Source organism: Tachyglossus aculeatus, chromosome 2 (assembly GCF_015852505.1).
Source record: "Tachyglossus aculeatus isolate mTacAcu1 chromosome 2, mTacAcu1.pri, whole genome shotgun sequence".
Lineage (NCBI taxonomy): Eukaryota > Metazoa > Chordata > Mammalia > Monotremata > Tachyglossidae > Tachyglossus > Tachyglossus aculeatus.
Window position 1 is genome coordinate 114,682,894 of NC_052067.1, and position 21,498 is coordinate 114,704,391.

Here is a 21,498-nt window from a genome sequence, read left to right on the forward strand (position 1 = left end):
ACCCAGCTCCTCAAAAATCTCCAGCGGTTGCCTATCAACCTCGTATCAAACAAAAACTCCTCACTATTGGTTTTAAAGGTCTCCATCACTTTGTCCCTTCCTACCTCAGCTCCTTTCTCTCCTTCTACATCCCACCCCACATACTCCACTCCTCCAGGGCTAACCTTCTCACTGTGCCTCAACCTCACCTGTGGGCCGACCCCTGGCCCACGTCCTACTTCTGGCCTGGAATGCCGTCCCTCCTCAAATCCGCCAATCACTCTTCCCTCCTTCAAAGTCCTACTGAAGGCACACCTCCTCCAAAATGCTATCCCAGACTAAAACCCCTTTTTCTCAGCTCCCCCTCCCTTCCACATCGCCTCAATTCCCTCCCTTTGCTCTTCCCACCCACTCCCTACCCCACAGGATTTATGTATATATCTACAATTCTATTCATTTATATCAATGCCTGTTTACTTGTTTTGATGTCTGTCTCCTCCCGCCTCTAGACTGTGCGCCCGTTATGGGCAGGGATTGTCTCTATTGCTATACTGTACTTTCTAAGTGCTTAGTACAGTTCTCTGCACCCAGTAAGCACTCAATAAACACAATTAAATGAATGAATCAACACAGCATAGGAACCAGCATAATCTGTAGAAAAAGCACGGGCCTGGGAGTGAGAGGACCTGTGTTCCAATCCCAGCTCTGCGACTTACCTGCTGTGTGACTTTGAGCAAAGCACTTCATTTCCCTTTGCCTCAGTTCCCTCATCTGTAAAATTGGAATTCAATACCTATGCTCCCTCATACTTATGTGAGCCCCATGTAGGACCTGATTATCTTGTATCTACCCTGGTGCTTGGCACATAGTAAGTGCTTAACAAATACCACAATTCTAATTATTACTACACAGCAGGAAAGTAGTGGAGGTAGTTATAGTAGTAGTAGAATCCAGGTCTTCTCCCAAGTGCCTAGAATAGGTGCCCTGGACAAAGCCAAAGCTCAGTATAATCTTGTCTTATACTGTCGAGTCATCTCTGACCCGTAACGACACCACGGACACATCTCTCCCAGAACACCCCACCTCCATCTACAATCGTTCCAGTATCATCATCATCATCAATCGTATTTATTGAGCGCTTACTGTGTGCAGAGCACTGTACTAAGCGCTTGGGAAGTACAATTTGGCAACATACAGAGACAGTCCCTACCCAATAGTGGGCTCACAGTCTAAAAGTTCCAGTAGTGTATCCATAGAGTTTCTTGGGAAAATACAGAAGTGGTTTACCATTGCCTCCTTCCGCAAAGTAAACTTGAGTCTCCGCCCTCACTCTCCCCCATTACGCTGCTGCCCAGCACAGGTGAGTTTTGACTTGTAGCAATCAATCAATCAATGTATTTGAGCGCTTACTGTGTGCAGAGCACTGTACTAAGCGCTTGGGAAGTACAATTTGGCAACATATAGAGACAGTCCCTACCCAATAGTGGGCTCACAGTCTAAAAGTTCCAGTAGTGTATCCATAGAGTTTCTTGGGAAAATACAGAAGTGGTTTACCATTGCCTCCTTCCACACAGTAAACTTGAGTCTCCGCCCTCACTCTCCCCCATTACGCTGCTGCCCAGCACAGGTGAGTTTTGACTTGTAGCAATCAATTGTATTTGAGCACTTACTGTGTGCAGAGCACTGTACTAAGCGCTTGGGAAGTACAAATTGGCAACATGTAGAGACGGTCCCTACCCAACAGTGGGCTCACAGTCTAGAAGGGGGAGACAGAGAACAAAACAAAACATATTAATAGAATAAAATAAATAGAATAGATATGTACAAGTAAAATAAATAGAGTAATAAATACGTACAAACATATATACATATATACAGGTGCTGTGGGGAAGGGAAGGAGGTAAGGCGGGGTGGATGGAGAGGGGGAGGAGGGGGAGAGGAAGGAGGGGGCTCAGTCTGGGAAGGCCTCCTGGAGGAGGTGAGCTCTCAGTAGGGCCTTGAAGGGAGGAAGAGAGCTAACTTGGCGGATGTGGGGAGGGAGGGCATTCCAGGCCAGGGGGTGGACATGGGCCAGTGAATGAGGCACGGTGAGGCGATTAGCGGGCTGGGCTGTAGAAGGAGAGAAGGGAGGTGAGGTAGGAGGGGGCGAGGTGATGGACAGCCTTGAAGCCCAGGGTGAGGAGTTTCTGCCTGATGCGTAGGTTGATTGGTAGCCACTGGAGATTTTTGAGGAGGGGAGTAACATGCCCAGAGCTTTTCTGGATAAAGACAATCCGGGCAGCGGTGTGAAGTATGGATTGAAGTGGGGAGAGACAAGAGGATGGGAGATCGGAGAAGAGGCTGATACAGTAACAGCTGGCCTTTCACTAGGAATGGAATGGGTATGCCTCTGCTTGACTGTCCCTCCTGTAGTCGAGACTGGTAGAGCACTGGAAATTCTCCAAGTGCAACCCTGAGAGAGGATCATTGGTTTAGGTAACATTAATAGCCCGTGCCCAGAAAGGAACACTGTGATAATTATGAATATGCTACACTACAGGTCACAGTGATCATGAACTCTGGCTATTCAAAAATAAAATCACACCCCTGCTAATTTGAGTTACAAACATGCTCTACCCACTCAACATTAAGTCTTCCCCCTTCCCCAACCCCAGCCTGCATTTTGAAAGCAATGGCTGTGCCAAATACTAAGATGACACACAGAATATAATTCCCATCCCTTCTCCTTTCACTTCAATTGCCCCCCAAAGTGCTGAATGTTTTACGCTCTTTTTGGTGATATTTAGTTCCTCCTTAAAAATGCCACCTCATAAAACCAAACTTTCCAAAGGGTCAAATGTAGACACTAGCTTCCCCTTATGGTAGGTGTCAGAGTCACGAAGTGACAGAGGATAAGCCCCTGCCATTTCACAAAAAACTACTTGTATCCTGTACTTACAAGTCTACTTTATTATCCCTGGCATGTCTCATGTATTAATTTCCTCGTAATTTTAATAATACATTCCATCAATTATGCATTGCTGCTATGCAATCTTCTTAGGCTCAATTTTAGAGCTGGTGTGTAATTTCCTTGTGCTTTCAAATACTCCTTGATATCTACAACATTTGCATTATACCCTTCTGTGCAAAGTTACACATTCTTAATTAACCCAAGCATTCAACATGTTCGTAATCCCAAAATTGCCATTTAATTCCTCTCAAAAGTTAATTGTTCAAATTTCCTTCTTATCTTTCAATTATGCGGGTATATTATGAGAACTCATGTCTGCAATATTATTTCCAGTGTTTGACTTGAGGAGTATAGCTGCATGTCTGCACAGCTCTCCCTTTCAACCTGTTGGGAATTGTTGTGGTATATTTACTTGGGCACCTAATAATACAAGCAGGCCTACATCCTACACAGGGATTCTGAATTTTCCCTCTGGCCCACGTTTTGATCCCTACACTACCTCTACTGTTTTGTTCTCTCCCAAGTGCTTTGTAAAGTGCTCTGCGTATACTAAGCACTCAATAGAAGTCATTGACTACATTCTAATGGAGCAGACAAAATGGTACTTCTAACTGTACCTAACTTCTACTTCTGTCCCTCTGCTTCCACTTGTCCCCAGGTTTGGAACTCCCACTCTTCCCAGATCCAACGGGCCACATTCCTCCTGAAATTCTGCAAACTCAAGGCTTCCTAATTAAATTCCTAGACCTCCAAGTCATAGAAATCCGTAGGTACTTGTACTCATTCTAAGACTTGCACGCATTCAAGTGCACATTCCATTATTTATTAATTTGAAAATATGTGCCTCTTTCAGAGTGCAAACTCATTATAAGCTGGAAGTGTGTTACTTCTTGGTCCTGAACTTTCCATTCAGTGAACTGTCAAGAAATGCTATTACCACCCACTACAAAACTGATTTACAAGTAATGGGACCAGGAGAAAGAACAGGATATGACAAGAAAATACTACTAAATATTTGGGAGTAAGGGAGTTATTTTGTCTGTACGTAAAAAGATAATCAAACCACAAGTTCAAGAGTCATTATTTTGAGCTACTCAAGTTGCTTGGCTACTGCTGAGTAGAAAACCCAACAGTACTCCATAAATCTAAAGTTTAATGCAGCGTCTAAAAACAGTCTTCAATATCCCCAGCAAAATAACCTGGCTCATCATTCCTAAATTCTTAGGACTCAGAGATCAAAATTTTTGAACTCAAAGCGAAGAGATTCACAGCACTCTAACTTCAGAAGGTGCTAACACTTCAGAGGATAAAATGAAGCGTGGCTTAGTGGAAAGAGCACGGGCTTGGGAGTCAGAGGTCGTGGGTTCTAATTCCTGCTCCACCACTTGTCAGCTGTGTGACTTTGGGCAAGTCACTTAACTTCTCTGGGTGTCAGTTACCTCATCTGTAAAATGGGGATTAAGACTGTGAGCCCCACGTGGGACAAACTGATTACCTTGCATCTACCCTAGCACTTAGTACAGTGCCTGGCGCATAGTAAGTGCTTAACAAATACCATCACTATTATTATTATTACAAGAATGTGCTTTGCGTTGTTACCGAGAAAGCAACTATATGTAAAATGAAGCGTCCACATTATTAGTAATAATGATAACGATAATAATAATGGTATTTGTTAAGCACTTACTATGTGCCAGGCAGTGTACTAAGTGCTAGGGTAGATGCAAGGTGATTGGGTTGGTCATAGTCTTAATCCCCATTTCACAGATGAGGTATCTGAGGCCCAGAGAAGTGAGTTGCCCAAGGTCACATAGACAAGAGGGAGAACTGAGATTAGAACCCACAACCTTCTGACTCCTAGGCCACTAGGCACACAATTTCAACACAATTATCCATGGGCCTCAGATTCAGAAAACCTGGGTTTTAATTGCAGCTCCACCACTATATGACTTTGGGCAAGTCACTCACTTCATTCTGGGCTCAGTTTCCTCATCAGTAAAAGGAGGTTACCTGTTCTCCCTCCTCTGACTGAGTCTCATATGGGACAGGGATTGTGTCCAACTAGCAACAAGTATAATTCTAGTAGAATAGTAAGCACTCAACAAAAGCCACTATTATTATTTGACTAGAGGCATATACAAGTCACCATTAAGTTCTAATTTGATCACTTTGCTCCTCACAGCCCAATGTAATTAACCATGCCTTCATTAGAGTGGCATAGCCCAGTTGCGGGGCGGGGGAGGGAGGGACATTTTTAATGACATCTAAAATGCTTTAACTAAATGATTCATAACTTATGTAGGTCTTTGAAAGGCACTGAAAGGGGCTGAGTACATAATAATACTCTCTCGCCCGAATTTAAGTCAATCTATTGCTCATCGCAGATTTGTAAAAGACTGATAATCCACATTATATAACCATACAATAAAGCAGCACTATTAACTGCAGTACTGTGTATAATTAAATTCCACTTGCTTGTTATACCTCCTTACCTTACAAGTTAATCAGATGACTACTAAAACTGTACACAGGTGTTGTGCAATAAGTTAGGATCTATATCTATGCTTAGGCCTACTTTATAAAAATAGCAAAGGTACAGTCAAGTCCCATAAAGCTCATCATTCATTCATTCAATCATATTTATTGAGCGCTTACTGTGTGCAGAGCACTGTACCAAACGCTTGGGAAGTGCAAGTTGGCAACATATAGAGACGGTCCCTACCTAACAACGGGCTCACAGTCTAGAAGGGTGAGACAGACAACAAAACAAAACATGTGGTCAGGTGTCAAGTCATCAGAATAAATAGAAATAAAGCTAGATGCACATCATTAACAAAATAAAAAGAATAGTAAATATATACCAGTAAAATAAATAGAGTAATAAATCTGTACAAACATATATACAGGTGCTGTGGGGAGGGGAAGGAGGTAGGGCAGGGGGGATGGGGAGGAGGAAAGGAAAAAGGGGGCTCAGTCTGGGACCATTTGCATGTAGAAACACACCAAAGAACACCCTAAATGGCACATTATTGTTCCGCAGTCTGTAAAGGCACATAAAATAAAGAGCTAGCTCTGGCTTTCCAGGGAGGCCTTACTTGGCCAATAATTTGTTTTTGGGCTCATGAAGTTGCTCATTTAGTTCTGCTATCTAGCAATTCCACTAGAGTTATTCATCAGGATGCAACCACCAAGAACTGTTGGGGGATTAATTAGAATAATTAATTCTACTTGGATTACAAGCAAACAATTAGGCCTGGCCTGAGACTGTTAGAGAAAGTGTGAAAACCAAAAGAAGAATTGTTTTAAGTGAAAGGTGATCCGAAGTTATGACAATGCAAAATGGTGGCTTCCGATACTTTGGGAATAGCTTAACTCCTGCTTGATTCATTCATCAATGAAAAAATTCAATGACATGGTGACATCTCAAAGGTAGTCCTTGTTTTATCTATTTTACATTCTAGCACTGTAACAGTATTTTACACAAAGACATGAAAAACCCACTATGACTACTCCATATTTGATCACACAGGAGGGAGTTTTAAAAAATTTACAAGTTATCCATTCCCATTTTCTCACCTACTTTTCACTTTCTGACCTCTGCACTGAGGTTTTTTTTTTTTTTTAAATGGTATTTGTTATGTCCTTACTATGAGCGAAGCACATGCCGGGGTAGGTACAAGGTAATGGAGATGAACACTGGGAACCCTAGGTGGGATAGGGATGTGTCCAACCCAATCATCTTGTGTATACCCCAGTGCTCAGTACATTACATACCACATAGAGCTTAAATACCACCACAATAATCAGGTCCAACAGCCCCTCTTCCACATAGGCTCATCACAGTCTTAATCGGAAGAATTTAATTCTCATTTTACAGATGAGGTAACTGAGGCCAAAGGAAGTTATGTGACTTGTCCAGGGTCACACTGTAGACAAATGGCTATACTTCACGCGGCTGCCCGGATCATCTTTGTGCAGAAACGCTCTGGGCATGTTACTCCCCTCCTCAAAAATCTCCAGTGGCTACCAGTCAACCTACACATCCGGCAAAAAACACATATTTAGTATTCTATTTATTTTGTTAATGATGTGCATCTAGCTTTACTTCTATTTATTCTGATGACTTGACACCTGTCCACATGTTTTGTTTTGTTGTCTGCCTCTAGACTGTGAGCCCGCTGTTGGGTAGGGACCGTCTCTAGATGTTGCCAACTTGTACTTCCCAAGCGCTTAGTACAGTGCTCTGCACACAGTAAGCGCTCAATACGATTGAAATTGAAAAAATGGCGGAGTCTGGATTAGAATCCAGGCCCTCTGATTCCCATGCCCAGGCTCTTTCCACTAAGATATGTTGCTTTCCTGATTGCCACATCAACTTCAAAACTGGGGCAAAAGAAAAATGAAACTTGTCTCCATTAATTCTTCCTTTGGGTGAGAAAAAAGTAATGCAGAATTCCGTACCTGTGATTTCCAAGATAAAGAGAGGCAGAGAAAGAATAACGGAGAGTTGATTGAATACCAAATTACTCTCAGTCTGAAGAATGCTTAGCATGATACACCCCAGAGACTTTCTAGACTGTGAGCCCGCTGTTGGGTAGGGACTGTCTCTATGTGTTGCCGACTTGTACTTCCCAAGCGCTTAGTACAGTGCTCTGCACACAGTAAGCGCTCAATAAATACTTCTGATTGATTGATTGAATGATGACCTGGTGGAACTACCTTTGAACTATGGGTCTAGTAATAGGGTCATTTATTGAGCACCCATTGAGTGGTGCACTGTACTAGGCACTTGAGGTCCTAAATAAAGTAGAACATTCCCTGACCATGAGACGCTTACAGTCTAATGGGGAAGGCAAACATCCTTCCCGTCTCACAAGCCCACAACCTTGGTGTCAACCTCGACTCCGCTCTCTCGTTCACCCACATATCCAATCTGTCACCAAAACCCGCCTGTCTCACCTCCACAACATCGCCAAGATCCACCCTTTCCTCTCCATCCAAACCGCTACCCTGCTCGTTCAAGCGCTCATCCTATCCCGACTGGATTACTGCATCAGCCTCCTCTCTGATCTCCCACCTTCCTGTCTCTCCCCACTTCAGTCTATACTTCACTCTGCTGCCCGGATCATCTTTGTGCAGAAACGCTTTGGACATGTTACTCTCCTCCTCAAAAATCTCCAGTGGCTGCCTGTCAACCTACGAATCAAGCAAAAACTCCTCACCCTGGGCTTCAAGGCTGTCCATCACCTCGCACCCTCCTACCTCACCTTCCTTCTCTCTTTCTACAGCCCAGCCCACACCCTCCGCTTGTCTGCCACTAACTTCCTCATTGTACCTCGTTCTCACCTGTCCCACCGTCGACCCCCGGCCCACGCCCCTACTTCCCAAGTGCTTAGTACAGTTCTCTGCACACAGTAAGTGCTCAATAAATGACAATGAATGAATGCCCTCCCTCCACATATCCGCCAAGTTAACTCTCTTCCTCCCTTCAAAGCCCTACTGAAAGTTCACCTCCTCCAGGAGGCCTTCCCAGACTGAGCCCCCTTTTACCTCTCCTCCTCCCTATCCCTCCACCCTACCTCCTTCCCCTCCCCACAGCACTTGTATATATATTTTTGCAGATTTATTACTCTATTTATTTTCCTTGTACACATTTACTATTCTATTTATGTTGTTAATCATGTGCATATAGCTTTAATTCTATTTGTTCTGATGACTTTGACACCTGTCCACATGTTTTGTTTTGTTGTCTGTCTCCCCCTTCTAGACTGTACGCCCGTTGCCGACTTGTACTTCCCAAGCGCTTAGTACAGTGCTCTGCACACAGTAAGCGCTCAATAAATACGACTGAATGAATGAATATGATGGAGTGGAAGTTCCACAGGCTACACCTGACTGGGCTTGAAGGAGGTGGTAGGCATTCAAATATCACTGATTGAATGATAAGATTCCCAACCTTCAAGGAGCTTATTCATTCATTCATTCAATCGTATTTATTGAGCGCTTACTGTGTGCAGAGCACTGTACTAAGCGCTTGGGAAGTACAGGTTGGCCATTCATTCATTCATTCATTCAATCGTATTTATTGAGCACTTACTGTGTGCAAAGCACTGTACTAAGCACTTGGGAAGCACAAGTTGGCAACATATAGAGACGGTCCCTACCCAACAGCGGGCTCACAGTCTAGAAGGGGGAGACAGACAACAAAACAAAATATATTAACAAAATAAAATAAATAGAATAGTAAATATGTACAAGTAAAATAAATAGAGTAATAAATCTATACAAACATATATACCAGTGCTGTCGGGAGGGGAAGGAGGTAGGGCGGGCGTGATGGGAAGGGAGAGAGGAAGGAGGGGGCTCAAGGAGGAGACACACTAAATTTAGGAAGAGGCATATGCACATGGGTTAGTGATTAAATTATGTTATGGAAGCTATACATATAAATACTTAGACTCTCTGTAGCACTTAAGTGTTTAGCCATCACAGGAATGTTGAAATAGAAGGTAGATGAATCATTATTTTCTATAGCCTACTATTAAAGGAATTTAGAAGGACAAGGAAAGAAAAGTTTCAGTGATCCTGATCCAATTTAAATCCCTGAACTGCTGCAGTCAATTACATTTCCATTACTATTATTTCCAATATAACTTCATACTTAATTGGTTCAGTAGCTCATAAATCATTTTCCTAAATCAATAAATCCCTATGGATATTTTTCCATAAACAGTTGGAATTTTCTACCTGTTCACTGAAGAACGCACATAGACTACTTTAAGTTCATGTTATTATTCTAGAAACAGCTCTACAAATCATAAGAATAATGAGGCTTTTAATCTTTCAGTAAGACTCATTCAAATTCTACATGACCTTGCTGGGTGGAACGCAATAATCATACCTAAACTGAATTAACCAGTGAGGGGATGATTAACAAGAATTACTAGCAGCTACCAGTCTGCAGCACTTTGAACTGAAAAATTTTCCCTTGGCTGAGTGTTGAAATTAAATAACAAAAAAAGTTTGTTACTTTTATTACTAACTTGAATGAGTTTGGTATTTAGAAGCAAGTCCAAACTAAACAGAAAACCCCCTCTAAGAAATAAAATAAGGCAGCAATGAGGAGTGGAGGCTCTTTGAGCCAGAACACCACAAAAATCAAGGATACTAAGAAGCAGCCTCAAAGAAAGAGACGTGTCCTGTGTGGGACAAATGCACAAGCTACTGTCATTAAATGCCCACAATACAAAAGAGGATGTCAGTTCATCCATCTCAGTGCTTTGCACATCATCATCAATTGTATTTATTGAGCGCTTACTATGTGCAGAGCACTGTACTAAGCGCTTGGGAAGTACAAATTGGCAACATATAGAGACAGTCCCTACCCAACAGTGGGCTCACAGTCTAAAAGGGGGAGACAGAGAACAAAACCAAACATACTAACAAAATAAAATAGAGTAGCTATGTACAAGTAAAATAAATAAATAGAGTAATAAATACGTACAAACATATATACATATATACAGGTGCTGTGTGGAAGGGAAGGAGGTAAGATGGGGGGATGGAGAGGGGGACGAGGGGGAGAGGAAGGAAGGGGCTCAGTCTGGGAAGGCCTCCTGGAGGAGGTGAGCTCTCAGCAGGGCCTTGAAGGGAGGAAGAGAGCTAGCTTGGCGGATGGGCAGAGGGAGGGCATTCCAGGCCCGGGGGAGGACGTGGGCCGGGGGTCGATGGCGGGACAGGCGAGAACAAGGTACATAGTAAGCACTTAACAAATGCCATCATTATTATTATTTGTTTCAGCCACACTACTGGCAGCATCACCTTCTAAATGAAGGCCAGCTGAATAGTTGAGTCACTAAAAAGTAACTCCTTATTCTTCTTTTGTCCAAGATTACCATCCATACCTTTGATCTTCCTTTACATCACATTTTCCACCACTTCAGTGAGCTGGGACACTCATCTGAATCTTCTCAGAAATATGACCTTCAGTGAAATCTCTGCACTTCTCCTAGCTTGCACACTTCTTTAATGCAGGAGTTGCATTCTTGCAGAACACTGAATTACAGAAAATGCACATTGTTGTCCCCTCTCAGGGTGGCACCGGGAGAGTTTCCAGTATTCTACCAATCTCGATTATGGGAGAGAGAGTCGAGCAGAGGCATATCTATTCCCTTCTTAGTTTGGTCAGTGGCTAGAGGGTGGAAGGCAAACTGCTACAAGTCAAAACTCACCTGTGCTGGGCAGCATGGGAGAGAGTCAAGACTGAATACTCAAATTTACTGTGCGGAAGAAGGCAATAGTAAACCACTTCTGTACTTTTACCAAGAAAATTTTATGAATACACTACCAGAATGACTGCAGGTGGAGGTGGGGTTTTCTGAGAGAGATGGGTCCATGGAGTTGCTATGGGTCAGAAACTACTCATCAGCATAAGACAAGACAAATATAAAACACATTTAATAAACACATTTAATAAACAAATAATATTCTATTTATTTTATTTTGTTAGTATGTTTGGTTTTGTTCTCTGTCTCCCCCTTTTAGACTGTGAGCCCACTGTTGGGCAGGGACTGTCTCTATATGTTGCCAATTTGTACTTCCCAAGCACTTAGTACAGTGCTCTGCACACAGTAAGCGCTCAATAAATACGATTGATGATGATGATGATTCTTCAAAAATAATTACCTGCCAGGTTTTAAAATTTAGCTGTTGAAAAAGTTCCAGAAACGTGGACAATAAAATTAAGCTGAACATTTAAATTATTTGGGTTGTTTCCTTACAGTAATGTCCATCCCTCATTCAACAGAAGGATCTCAAGGAGGACAGCCAAACTTACTGCCCTAGAAGCTGTCTAAGATTTGTCTCAGTGTAAGACATTCATAACTATCTACTATAGTTACTACTACTATAGTCTACTATACTGCCAAAGTGTATGGCAGTAGGGGGGGAGAGAAAGTGGTCTCAAGGCAGTCTTATTTGAAGTCTCTATCAAGTAACTCTTCCTCCACCATTAGCAGTTTTTACTGACAACAAAGCATCTTTTATGTAATAATAATGGCATTTATTAAGCGCTTACAATGTGAGAAGCACTGTTCTAAGAGCTGGGGAGGATACAGCATGTTCACGTTGCCCCATGTGGGGCTCACAGTCTTTATCCCCATTTTACAGATGAGGTAACGGAGGCTCAGAGAAGGTAAGTGACTTGTCCAAGTGCTGGGGTAGACACAAGTTAATCAGGTTGGGTGCAGTCCCGGCCTCACATGAGACTCATGCTTTTAATCCCCACTTGACAGATGAGGTAATGGAGGCATAGAGAAGTGGAGTGATTTACTCTCGGCCTTCGTAAGCTGACAAGCCACCATTCTCTCTACATCTCCTCCAAGAGGCCTTCTCCAACTAATCCCTCAATTTCCCTACTCCCTCTCCCTTCTGGCTGACATTTGTCCCCTTTATTCGCCACACCCTCAGCCCCACAAGCTTTACGTGCAAACGTGTGACTCAGTGGAAAGAACACAGGCTTGGGAGTCAGAGGTCGTGGGTTCTAATCTCAGCTCTATCACTTCATTCATTGATTCAATCATTTATTGAGTGCTTACTGTGTGCAGAGCACAGCATCATCATCATCAATCGTATTTATTGAGCGCTTACTGTGTGCAGAGTACTAAGCACTTGGGAAGTACAAGTTGGCAACGTATAGGGACGGTCCCTACCCAATAACAGGCACTTGCCAGCTCTGTGATTTCGGGTAAGTCACAACTTCTCTGTGCCTCAATTCCCTCATCTTTAAAATGGGGATTAAGACTGTGTGCCCCACGTGGGAGGGTAGGGACTGTCTCTATATGTTGCCAACTTGTATTTCCCAAGCGCTTAGTACAGTGCTCTGCACGCGGTAAGCGCTCAATAAATATGATTGATTGATTGTATCTCCCCCAGCACCTTGAACAGTGCTTGGCACATAGTAAGCACTTAAAAAATGCCGTCATTATTATCCAAAATTTAATATTTCTCCCCCTCTAGACTTAAACTCTTCGTGGCCATGTCTACCAACCCTGTTTTTTGTACTCTCCTAAGAGTGCTCTGAACTAAGCAAGCCCCCGTTTACCAATGACTGATCGTGGGGGTGGAGTAGCACTGGTTTAGAAATTTGTACTTCCCAAGCGCTTAGTACAGTGCTCTGCACATAGTAAGCGCTCAATAAATACGATTGATGATGATGATGACATGAGACAACAGAAAAGGTCTGAGAGGGCTAACTTGCTTGGATAGAAGAGTATGAAAGTTGGTTAGTGAGCGGAGGCAATAAAGAGCCATAGTGTGGCTATTCCTGGTCTAAAGCGACATCAAGTTTTATAAGCAGAGAAGCAGCGCGCCTCAGTGGAAGGAGCCCGGGCATAGGAGTCAGAGGTTATGGGTTCGAATCCCGGCTCTGCCACGTGTCTGCTGTGTGACCTTGGGCAAGTCACTTAACTTCTCTGAGCCTCAGTTACCTCATCTGGAAAATGGGGATTGAGACTGTGAGCCCCACGTGGGACAACTTGATCACCTTGTATCTCCCCCAGAGCTTAGAACAGTGCTACACACATAGTACGCACTTATCAAACGGCATCATTATGTCAATTCTGGAGCGATAATACAATTTTATCACATCAGCTTCATGAGCAACCAAAATTCTAAAGTTTTATATGAACTCCTGTTATTCAAGGATTATCAAAGATATGTTACCCACTGTTGGGTAGGGACCGTCTCTATATGTTGCCAACTTGTACTTCCCAAGCGCTTAGTACAGTGCTCTGCACACAGTAAGCGCTCAATAAATACGATTGATTGATTGATATGTTAAATGAAACACGTAGATATACAGTCTGGTCCTACAGCACACTATAATTAATCTTGTCTCTTCCTCCCATGGCAAACTTGCCTCTGTTGCCACAGCTGAAGGCATCACGTAGGTTGGAGGTTTGAGAAGTCTCTGGCAAGGCTCCGGTCCCAAGCTCTGGAAGTTTTGTTGGATCCCGACAGGGCTCTGTATATATATGTATATATGTTTGTACATATTTTTTACTCTATTTATTTATTTATTTTATTTGTACATATCTATTCTATTTATTTTATTTCGTTAGTATGTTTGGTTTTGTTCGCTGTCTCCCCCTTTTAGACTGTGAGCCCACTGTTGGGTAGGGACTGTCTCTATATGTTGCCAATTTGTACTTCCCAAGCGCTTAGTACAGTGCTCTGCACATAGTAAGCGCTCAATAAATACGACTGATGATGATGACTACCTCACCAAACCTCTTGGAAGGAAATTTCTAACAACTTCCACTTTGGCATGCCCACTTTCATTGCACTCTAGCTGCCAGTCCAACACTGACGGAAGGGAGAGGCTCCCCAGGCTCTGGATTTCCAGCCCATACAAGTTTAAAAAGTTAGCATCCGGACTGGACGGAAGGAACGTCGAAAAGCGCAGAAAGCACACGTCTCCCCTGACCAATCTCGCCTAACAGCAGGCGTTCAAATGCTGCAAAATTATGTTCGGTTGTTATTTCTGGGCTGCTTCCTCTCCTAGATGGAGAGGTCTTTGAAGGTGGAAATCGCTTAAATGAATGTTAGAGCGACATGTCACCAACCACTTATTGCGGCATCCCGTGTATTGTACCTGTACGACTAAGGGCTTAGGAGAAGGGAGCGAGAGATCATGCAGTGTGCAGGCACATGCAAAATAAAACAATTTTAAAAGACGCACTCGGGGAGATCGCATTGTAGAAATTGCCAAGTCTACTTGGCCATAGAGAAGCAGCGTGGCTCAGTGGAAAAGAGCCCGGGCTTTGGAGTCAGAGGTCATGGGTTCGAATCCCATGTGACTTTGGGCACTTTGGGCACGCCACTTCACTTCCCTAGGCCTCAGTTACCTCATCTGGAAAACGGGGATTAAGACTGTGAGACCCCCCGGGGACAACCTGATCCCCTTGTAACCTCCCCAGTGCTTAGAACAGTGCTTTGCACACAGTAAGCACTTAATAAATGCCATCATCAAGGGCACGGGCTTGGGAGTCAGAGGTCATGGGTTCTAATCATCATTATCATCATCATATTTATTGAGCGCTTACTGTGTGCAGAGCACTGTACTAAGCGCTTGGGAAGTACAAATTGGCAACACATAGAGACGGTCCCTGCCCAACAGTGGGCTTTCTAATTCCGGCTCCGCCACTTGTCAGCTGTGTGACTTTGGGCAAGTCACTCAACTTCTCTGTGCCTGTTACCTCATCCGTAAAATGGAGATTAAGAAAGGCTGTGAGCCCCACGAAGGACAACCTGATTACTTTGTATCTACCTTAGCGCTTAAAACAGTGCTTGGCACATAGCAAGCGCTTAACAAATGCCATTATTATTATTACTTGGGCGTTAGGTCACGTCAGTCTAGGTTACTAGGGAGCAATTACAGTTTACCCTTAACTGCAAGAACTCCTGGTTCCAGAAACGAACAAGAAGGGCTTGTGTCCGAATTTCCCCTCGTTGCCTAATCCTCCGGGTGACGTCAACCACTCCTGAGCTCTAAATTCCTTCCTTCACTCAGTCATGTTTATCGAGCACTTATTGCGTGCAGATCACTGGACTAAGCGCTCGGCAAGTACAAGTCGCCAACATACAGAGACGGTCCCTACCCACCAGTGGACTCTAAATGCCAGCCAGCCCTTCTACGTGTCAGTTGGCGCTGTCGGCGGAGCCCAACCGCCCCTGGCCCGCCACGGGGTCCCGGGGAATAATACCAATAATAATAATAATAATAATAATGGCATTTATTAAGCGCTTACTAAGTGCAAAGCACTGTTCTAAGCGCTGGGGAGGTTACAAGGTGATCAGGTTGTCCCACGTGGAGCTCACAGTCTTAATCCCGAATCATGGGTTCGAATCCCGGCTCTGCCACTTGTCAGCTGTGGGACTTGGGGCAAGTCACTTCACTTTTCTGAGCCTCAGTTCCCTCATCTGTAACATGGGGATGAAGACTGTGAGCCCCCCGTGGGACAACCTGTTCTCCTTGTAACCTCCCCAGCGCTTAGAACGGTGCTTTGCACATAGTAAGCGCTTAATAAACGCCATCATTATTATTATTATTATTATCCCCATTTTACAGATGAGGTAACTGAGACCCAGAGAAGTTAAGGTTCAAATCCCGGCTCCGCCAATTGCCAGCTGTGTGACCTTGGGCAAGTCACTTAACTTCTCTGGGCTCACAGTCTTAATCCCCATTTTCCAGATGAGGTAACTGACTCCCAGAGAAGTTAAGGTTCAAATCCCGGCTCCGCCAATTGCCAGCCGTGTGACCTTGGGTAAGTCACTTAACTTCTCTGGGCTCACAGTCTTAATCCCCATTTTGCAGATGAGGCAACTGAGGCCCAGAGAAGTTAAAAGGTTCAAATCCTGGCTCCGCCAATTGCCAGCTGTGTGACCTTGGGCAAGGCACTTAACTTTATTTTACTTGCACATATCTATTCTATTTATATTATTTTGTTAGTACGTTTGGTTTTGTTCTCTGTCTCCCCCTTTAAGACTGTGAGCCCACTGTTGGGTAGGGACCGTCTCTATATATTGCCAACTTGCACTTCCCAAGCGCTTAGTACAGTGCTCTGCACACAGTAAGCGCTCAATAAATACGATTGATTGATTGATTAACTTCTCTGGGCTCACAGTCTTAATCCCCATTTTCCAGATGAGGTAACTGAGGCCCAGAGAAGTTAAGGTTCAACTCCCGGCTCCGCCAATTGCCAGCTGTGTGACCTTGGGCGAGTCACTTAACTTCTCTGGGCCTCGGTTACCACATCTGGAAAATGGGGATGAAGACTGTGAGCCCCACGTGGGACAACCTGATCACCTTGTATTCATTCATTCATTCAATCGTATTTATTGAGCGCTTACTGTGTGCAGAGCACCGTAATAAGTGCTTGGGAAGTACAAGTTGGCATCATAATCATTCATTCATTCAATCGTATTTATTGAGCGCTTACTGCGTGCAGAGCACTGTACTAAGCGCTAGGGAAGTACAAGTTGGCAACATCTAGAGACGGGCCCTACCCAACAGCGGGCTCACAGTCTACTAGCGGGGAGACAGACAACAAAACAGAACACATTAAGAAAATAAAAAATATAGAATAAATATGTACAAATGAAATAGAGTAATAAATTCATTCATTCATTTATTCATTCAATCGTATTTATTGAGCACTTGCTGTGTGCAGAGCACTGTACTAAGCGCTTGGGAAGTCCAAGTTGGCAACATCTAGAGACGGGCCCCACCCAACAGCGGGCTCACAGTCTAGAAGGGTGAGACAGACAACAAAACAAAACATATTAACAAAATAAAATAGAATAGTAAATATGTACAGGTAAAAGAGTAATAAAGCTATACATTCATTCATTCATTCAATCGTATTTATTGAGCGCTTACTGTGTGCAGAGCACTGTACTAAGCGCTTGGGAAGTACAAGTCAGCAACATCTAGAGACGGGCCCTACCCAACAGCGGGCTCACAGTTTAGAAGGGGGAGACAGACAAGACAACAAAACAGTTTAACAAAATAAAATAAATAGAATAAATATGTACAAATAACAGAGTAATAACTTCATTCAATCAATCAATTGTATTTATTGAGCGCATACTGTGTGCAGAGCACTAGACTAAGCGCTTGGGAAGTACAAGTCGGCAACATCTAGAGACGGGCCCTACCCAACAGCGGGCTCACAGTCTAGAAGGGGGAGACAGACAACAAGACAAAACATATTAACAAAATAAAATAAATAGAATAAATATGCACAAATAACATAAATAGAGTAATAAATTCATTCATTCATCCAATCGTATTTATTGAGCGGTTACTGTGTGCAGAGCACTGTACTAAGCGCTTGGGAAGTCCAAGTTGGCAACGTCTAGAGACGGGCCCTACCCAACAGTGGGCTCACAGTCTATTAGGGGGGAGACAGACAACAAAACAGAACACATTAAGAAAATAAAATATATAGAATAAATATGTACAAATGAAACAGAGTAATAAATTCATTCATTCATTCAATCGTATTTATTGAGCGCTTACTGTGTGCAGAGCACTGTACCAAGCGCTTGGGAAGTCCAAGTCGGCAACATCTAGAGATGGGCCCTACCCAACAGCGGGCTCACAGTCTAGAAGGGGGAGACAGACAACAAAACAGAACATATTAAGAAAATAAAATCAATAGAATATATACAAATAAAATAGAGTAATAAATTCATGCATTCATTCAATCAATCAATCGCATTTACTGAGCGCTTACTATGCGCGGAGCACTGTACTAAGCGCTTGGGAAGCACAAATTGGCAACATACAGAGACAGTCCCCATCCAACAGTGGGCTCACAGTCTCAAAGGGGGAGACAGAGAATAAAACCAAGCACACTAACAAAATAAGATAAATAGGATAGATATGCACAAGTAAAATAAATAGAGTAATAAACATGTACAAATACATATACATATATATAGGTAAATTGGCAACATATAGAGGCAGTCCCCATCCAACAGTGGGCTCACAGTCTCAAAGGGGGAGACAGAGAATAAAACCAAGCACACTAACAAAATAAGATAAATAGGATAGATATGCACAAGTAAAATAAATAAATAAATAGAGTAATAAATATGTACAAATACATATACACATATACAGGTAAATTGGCAACATCTAGAGACAGTCCCCATCCAACAGTGGGCTCACAGTCTAAAAGGGGGAGACAGAGAATAAAACCAAGCACACTAACAAAATAAGATAAATAGGATAGATATGCACAAGTAAAATAAATAGAGTAATAAATATGTACAAATACATATGCATATATACAGGTAAATTGGCAACATATAGAGACAGTCCCCATCCAACAGTGGGCTCACAGTCTAAAAGGGGGAGACAGAGAATAAAACCAAACACACTAACAAAATAAGATAAATAGGATAGATATGCACAAGTAAAATAAATAAATAAATTAATTGAGTAATAAATATGTACAAATATATATACAGGTGCTGTGGGGAAGGGAAGGAGGTATTTAGTGGGCGCTTACTGTGTGCCTCTAGAGCACTGTACTAAGCGCTTGGGCTCTTAATAAGCGCCCTTATTATGATTATTAAGTGACTTGCCCAAGGTCACCCAGCTGGCAGTGGTCGGAGGCGGGATTCGAACCCGTGGCCTCTGACTCCAGAGCCCCGTGCTCTGCCCACTGAGCCACGGCGCCGGCTCTGCGGCGCATGCGCAGCCCCCCGGGCCGCCCGGACTTAGGAACTTGGGCCGCGCTGCCCACTGAGCCACGGCGCTTCTGCGGCGCATGCGCAGCCCCCCGGGCCGCCCGGACTTAGGAACTTGGGCCGCTCTGCCCACCGAGCCACGGCGCTTCTGTGGCGCATGCGCAGCCCCCCCCGGCTCCCGCCCGGACTTACGAACTTGGGCCGCTTCTGTTCGGGGGCGGCGGCGGCGGCGGGGGGAGGGGGCGGCCCTTTCCGCCGCTGCGTCCTGTTCTCCCGCCTGCCACGGACCGCCGACGAGGAGGAGGAGGAGGAGGAGGAGGAGGAGGAGGAGGAGGAGGGGGCGGCGGGGGGCTGCAGCTGTCGGGCGCGGTGCTGGGGCCGCTCCATCCCGCCCGCCCTGCGCTCCATCCCGCCCGCTGCCGCCCCCAGGCCGGGCTGCAGAGAGCGGGGACGGGGACGATCCGTCGCTCAGCCCGCCGCCGGGCTCCGGGCTCCCTGCCTGCGCGCCAGGACCGCTCAACCGCCGCCACCGCCGTCCGAATACTCCCGCCACCGCAGCCCCGCCCATCCCGGCCAATCGGGAGGGAGCACCAGGGAGGCCCCGCCCCCGGGCCCCCTTCGCAGCCAATCGGGAGGGAGTCGCAGATCGGCCCCGCCCCTGGTCCCCCATCACAGCCAATCGGGAGAGAGTCCCAGAGCGGCCCCGGCCACCCTATCGCAGCCAATCGGGAGGGAGTCCCAGAGCGGTCCCGGCCCCGGTCCCCCATCGCAGCCAATCGGGAGGGCGTCCCAGAGCGGCCCCGGCCCCCTCCCATCACAATCAATCAATCAATCAATCGTATTTATTGAGCGCTTACTGTGTGCAGAGCACTGTACTAAGCGCTTGGGAAGTCCAAGTTGGCAACGTATAGAGACGGTCCCTACCCAACAGTGGGATCACAGCCAATCGGTAGGGAGTCCCCCTCGTCCCCCTCTCCATCTCCCCCGTCTTACCTCCTTCCCTTCCCCACATCACCTGTATATATGTATATATGTTTGTACGTATTTATTACTCTATTTATTTATTTATTTTACTTGTACACATCTGTTGTATTTATTTTATTAATATGTTTGGTTTTGTTCTCTGTCTCCCCCTTCTAGACTGTGAGCCCACTGCTGGGTAGGGACTGTCTCTGTACGTTGCCAACTTGTACTTCCCAAGCACTGTACGCTCTGCACACAGTAAGCGCTCAATAAATACGATTGGTTGATTGAGTCCCAGAGCGGCCCCGGCCCCCACATTACAGCCAATCGGGAGGGAGTCCCAGAGCGGCCCCGCCCCCCATCACAGCCAATCGGGAGAAAGTCCCAGAGAGGTCCCGCCCCCCGGGCCCCCATCGCAGCCAATCGGGAGGGAGTCCCAGAGCGGCCCCGGCCCCCCCATCACAGCCAATCGGGAGGGAGTCCCCCTCTCCATCTCCCCCGCCTTACCTCCTCCCCTTCCCCACAGCACCTGTATATATATATATATATATGTTTGTACGTATTTATTACTCTATTTTATTTGTACATATTTATTCTATTTATTTTATTTTGTTAATATGTTTGGTTTTGTTCTCTGTCTCCCCCTTCTAGACTGTGAGCCCACTGTTGGGTAGTGACCGTCTCTATATGTTGCCAACTTGTACTTCCTAAGCGCTTAGTAATAATAATAATAATAATGTTGGTATTTGTTAAGCGCTTACTATGTGCAAAGCACTGTTCTAAGCGCTGGGGAGGTGATCAGGTTGTCCCACGGGGGGGCTCACAATTTTCATCCCCATTTTCCAGATGAGGTAACTGAGGCCCAGAGAAGTGAAGTGACTTGCCCAAAGTCACACAGCCGACAGTTGGCAGAGCTGGGATTTGAACCCATGACCTCTGACTCCGAAGCCCAGGCTCTTTCCCCTGGGCCACAGCAGCTTCCTCTGCACACAGTAAGCGCTCAATAAATACGATTGATTGATTGATTGATTGAGTCCCAGAGCGGCCCCGGCCCTCCCATCACAGCCAATCGGGAGGGAGTCCCGGAGAGGCCCCGCCCCCCGGCCCCCATCGCAGCCAATCGGGAGGGAGTCCCAGAGCGGCCCCGCCCCCCGGTCCCCCATCGCAGCCAATCGGGAGGGAGTACCAGAGAGGCCCCGCCCCCAGTCCGGATAATCCTGGTCAATGGAGGGAGGGTCGAAGAAGGGCCCGCCTGTGGCGCTTCCCGCAGAGGTGATTGGCTATCGCCGCCTGTCAATCACGAGCCGGAGCTGAAAGGCTGGGCCGAAGTGAGTTCCCTTTCGTGG

The 21,498-nt window shown here is 45.1% G+C and overlaps 1 protein-coding gene across 4 annotated transcripts in view; it reads right to left on the reverse strand.

The window, feature by feature from the left end:
- Positions 1-19,422, reverse strand: part of DIAPH3 (diaphanous related formin 3) — a 322,031-nt gene extending 302,609 nt beyond the window's left edge. For 2 of the 4 annotated variants that reach the window (XR_005448450.1, XM_038741254.1), the window contains exon 1: positions 19,382-19,413. The gene's annotated coding sequence lies outside the window, so the exon portion shown is untranslated. Of the gene's footprint in view, positions 1-19,381 lie in introns of all 4 variants that reach the window. The other 2 variants (XM_038741262.1, XM_038741271.1) reach the window with 2 other exon arrangements.
- Positions 19,423-21,498: the final 2,076 nt, after the last annotated feature.